The sequence below is a fragment of the Xyrauchen texanus genome, chromosome 12 (assembly GCF_025860055.1).
Source record: "Xyrauchen texanus isolate HMW12.3.18 chromosome 12, RBS_HiC_50CHRs, whole genome shotgun sequence".
NCBI lineage: Eukaryota > Metazoa > Chordata > Actinopteri > Cypriniformes > Catostomidae > Xyrauchen > Xyrauchen texanus.
Genome location: NC_068287.1, coordinates 16,150,433 through 16,154,477, shown reverse-complemented (window position 1 = coordinate 16,154,477; position 4,045 = coordinate 16,150,433).

The following is a 4,045-nucleotide window of genomic DNA, read 5'->3' as shown; positions in this document are numbered from 1 at the left end:
AACGTGATATTAGTGCGATCAAATCTGTTCAACGTGATATCAGTGCGATCAAATCTGTTCAACGTGATATTAGTATGATCAAATCTGTTCAACGTGATATTAGTATGATCAAATCTGTTCAACGTGATGTTAGTATGATCAAACCTGTTCAACGTGATGTTAGTGCGATCAAATCTGTTCAACGTGATGTTAGCGCGATCAAACCTGTTCATCGTGATATTAGTAATCTGTTCAACGTGATATTGGTGCGATCAAATCTGTTCAACGTCATGTTAGTGCGATCAAATCTGTTCAACGTGATGTTAGTGCGATCAGATCTGTTCAACGTGATGTTAGTGCGATCAAATCTGTTCAGCGTGATATTAGTATGATCAAATCTGTTCAACGTGATATTGGTGCGATCAAATCTGTTCAACGTGATGTTAGTGCGATCAAATCTGTTCAACGTGATGTTGTATGATCAAATCTGTTCAACGTGATATTGGTGCGATCAAATCTGTTCAACGTGATGTTAGTATGATCAAATCTGTTCAACGTGATATCAGTGCGATCAAATCTGTTCAACGTGATGTTAGTATGATCAAATCTGTTAAACGTGTGTAACGTACTCTACGATAGAAGGGACGGAAACAGGTGTCAGCTTAAGGGGTAAGCTTTTGTTTATTTTTCTTTTTTAACAACACTATTGTAGGTTTTTTTCCTTTTTTTCTTGCTCGGGTTCTCTGTCCCCTGCTCTGTCACTGCTGCCATTTTTATGCCGCTCTCCTCATGTTACTGAAATTAGACACAGGTGTTAGTCATCATTTAGCTCAGGTGTGAGCCCTTACCGCTTTTCTCTCCGGACGGGCTTGACCACGCCCCGCTGCCACATACCCCCACCGCCCGACTCAGGCCGAGCGTCATCCGACCTGCCTACCACTCCCCATTTCTGGAGAGGAAGTCGGCGGCAGCCATCTGCACCCCGGTCTGTGGACCACCTTGAACTTAAAAGGCTGGAGAGCGAGATACCAACGGGTGATCCGGCGTTAGTATCTTTCATGCGGTGGAGCCACTGCAGTGGGGCATGATCCGAGCAGAGGGTGAAGGCCCGCCCCAGCAGGTAGTATCGGAGGGTGAGGACCGCCCACTTGATGGCCAAACACTCCTTCTCTACGAGTGCTGTACTTAGTCTCCCTCAAGGAGAGCTTCGGCTAATGTACAGCACGGACGTTCCTCTCCCTCCACCACCTGCGAGAGTACGGCCCCCAGCCCTCTGTCTGAAGCGTCCGTCTGCAAAACAAAAGGAGAGAGAAGTCAGGTGAATGCAAAAGCGGCCCCCACAAAGTGCAGCTTTAATCTCTGTAAACGCCTGTTGGCACTGCTCTGACCACTGGACGGATCTGGAGCCCCCTTTTTAGTAAGGTCAGTCAGCGGGCTGGTGACATCCGAATAATTAGGTACAAACCGTCTGTAATAGCCAGCCAGCCCCAGGAACTGCCTCACCCCCTTTTTGGTCTTGGGTCTAGGGCAAGTCGCATGTCGCCCGCGGTTTTGTCAATTTGGGGTCGCACCTGGCCATGACCCAAGTGGAACCCCAGATACCGTACCTCCACACGCCCAACCGCGCACTTTTTCAGGTTTGCCGTGAGCCCGCCGCCGCAGCGATCTCAGGACGGCCCTCAGATGTTGTAAGTGCCACTGCCAATCATTGCTGTAAATGATGATATCATCTAGATAAGCAGCGGCGTACGCAGTATCGCGGTCTGAGGATCCGATCCATGAGTCAGCTGAAGCGTGGCTGGTGCCCGAACAAACCGAAAGGAAGCGTCACGAATTGGTGTAATCCGAGCGGCGTGGTGAAGGCCGTTTTTCACGGGATATTGGTGTCAAGGGGATCTGCCAATAGCCCTTCGTTAGATCCAAGGTCGAATAAAACCGAGCAGAACCTAACCGATCGAGCAGTTCATCAACACGGGGCATTGGGTACGCGTCAAATTTAGACACCGCGATTGACTTTTCTATAATCTACACAGAAGCGTACAGACCCGTCGTTCTTGGGAGCAAGGGCGACCGGGCTGGACCAATCGCTATGAGACTCTTCTATTACTCCCATGTCCAGCATCGCGTCCAATTCTTCGAACTATTTTCTTTTTATGTTCGGGCAAGCGATAAGGGCGACAGCGTACCACTACACCCGGCTCGGTCTCGATGTGGTGTTGTATGATGTCTGTACGGCCCGGTAGAGGAGAGAACACGTCTGCAAATTCCTTTTGTAGTTCGGAAACCTCTGCGAGTTGGCGCGGTGAGAGGTGGTCTCCACAAGGAACCGGGTGTTAGGATCGCAGGCTTTGTTTACCTCCGGTCCGAGCTCCGCCCTCTCGGAACTACCGTTGCCAGCGTCACAGAGGCCGCCTCTTCCCTCCACAATTTCAGGAGGTTGAGGTGATATATTTGACGGCGCCCCATCTATCGGTACGTTTAACTTCATAATCGAGGTCCCCTACTGGTCGTGTGACCTCAAAGGGTCCTTGCCACTTGGCGAGTAATTTTGAGCTTCGATGTTGGGAGTAATACAAGTACTTTATCTCCGGTGCAATTCCCGTAGCTGAGCACCCGTCATACAGCCGGCGTTGGCGTTCTTGAGCCTGGAGCAAATTCTCCTGTGTTAACTGCCCCAGTGTGTGGAGTTTTGCTCTAAGATCAAGAACGTATTGAATTTCATTTTTGGCATTGGAAGGCCCCTCCTCCCAAGTTTCACGGATGACGTCGAGGACCCCGCGTGGGCGTCGTCCGTATAGCAGCTCAAATGGGGAAAATCCCGTGGAGGCTTGCGGAACCTCTCGTACCGCGAATAACAGGGGGTCCAGCCATTTATCCCAATTCCTAGCGTCTTCGTGCACCAATGTAACGTACTCTACGATAGAAGGGACGGAAACAGGTGTCAGCTTAAGGGGTAAGCTTTTGTTTATTTTTCTTTTTTAACAACACTATTGTAGGTTTTTTTCCTTTTTTTCTTGCTCGGGTTCTCTGTCCCCTGCTCTGTCACTGCTGCCCTTTTTATGCCGCTCTCCTCATGTTACTGAAATTAGACACAGGTGTTAGTCATCATTTAGCTCAGGTGTGAGCGCCCTTACCGCTTTTCTCTCCCGGACGGGCGCTTGACCACGCCCCCACTGCCACAACGTGATATCAGTGCGATCAAATCTGTTCAACGTGATGTTAGTATGATCAAATCTGTTAAACGTGATATCAGTGCGATCAAATCTGTTCAACGTGATGTTAGTATGATCAAATCTGTTCAACGTGATGTTAGTATGATCAAATCTGTTCAACGTGATGTTAGTGCGATCAAATCTGTTCAACGTGATGGTAGTATGATCAAACCTGTTCAACGTGATATTGGTGCGATCAAATCTGTTCAACGTGATATTAGTGCGATTAAACCTGTTCGACGTGATATTAGTGCGATCAAATCTGTTCAGCGTTTTGTTAGTGCGATCAAATCTGTTCAACGTGATATTAGTGCGATCAAATCAGTCCAACGTGATTTTAGTTCGATCAAATCTGTTCCACGTGATTTCTGTTCCACGTGATTTTAGTTCGATCAAATCTGTTCCACGTGATTTTAGTTCGATCAAATCTGTTCCACGTGATTTTAGTATGATGAAATCTGTTCAACATGATTTTAAGGCAAGACAAAATCACTTACAGGGTTTACCAGCATTGCATTGTCATGGAAATTATGTTGCAATACTGGATACAACTTTAATTAGTAACCTCTTTTAGCTCACACAAAATAATCATAATTCTAATAATTTGAACACGTGTAATGTTTAAATCTAGTTTCTATACTTTTGAGACCATGTGTATTTTAAAGTTTTTTGACTGGCCCCATTCACTTTCAGTGTAGGCACTGTACCTGTTGATGTTTTCCTTTTCTAAACATTATGCCACAAAAGCTGTTGATTTAAAAAAAAGCTTGTATTGAATCCAAGTATTAAGATTTTAATAATGAATATCAGCTTCTTTCCAGTATATTTAGTCTTGAAAGAAAAAACACTTTCAG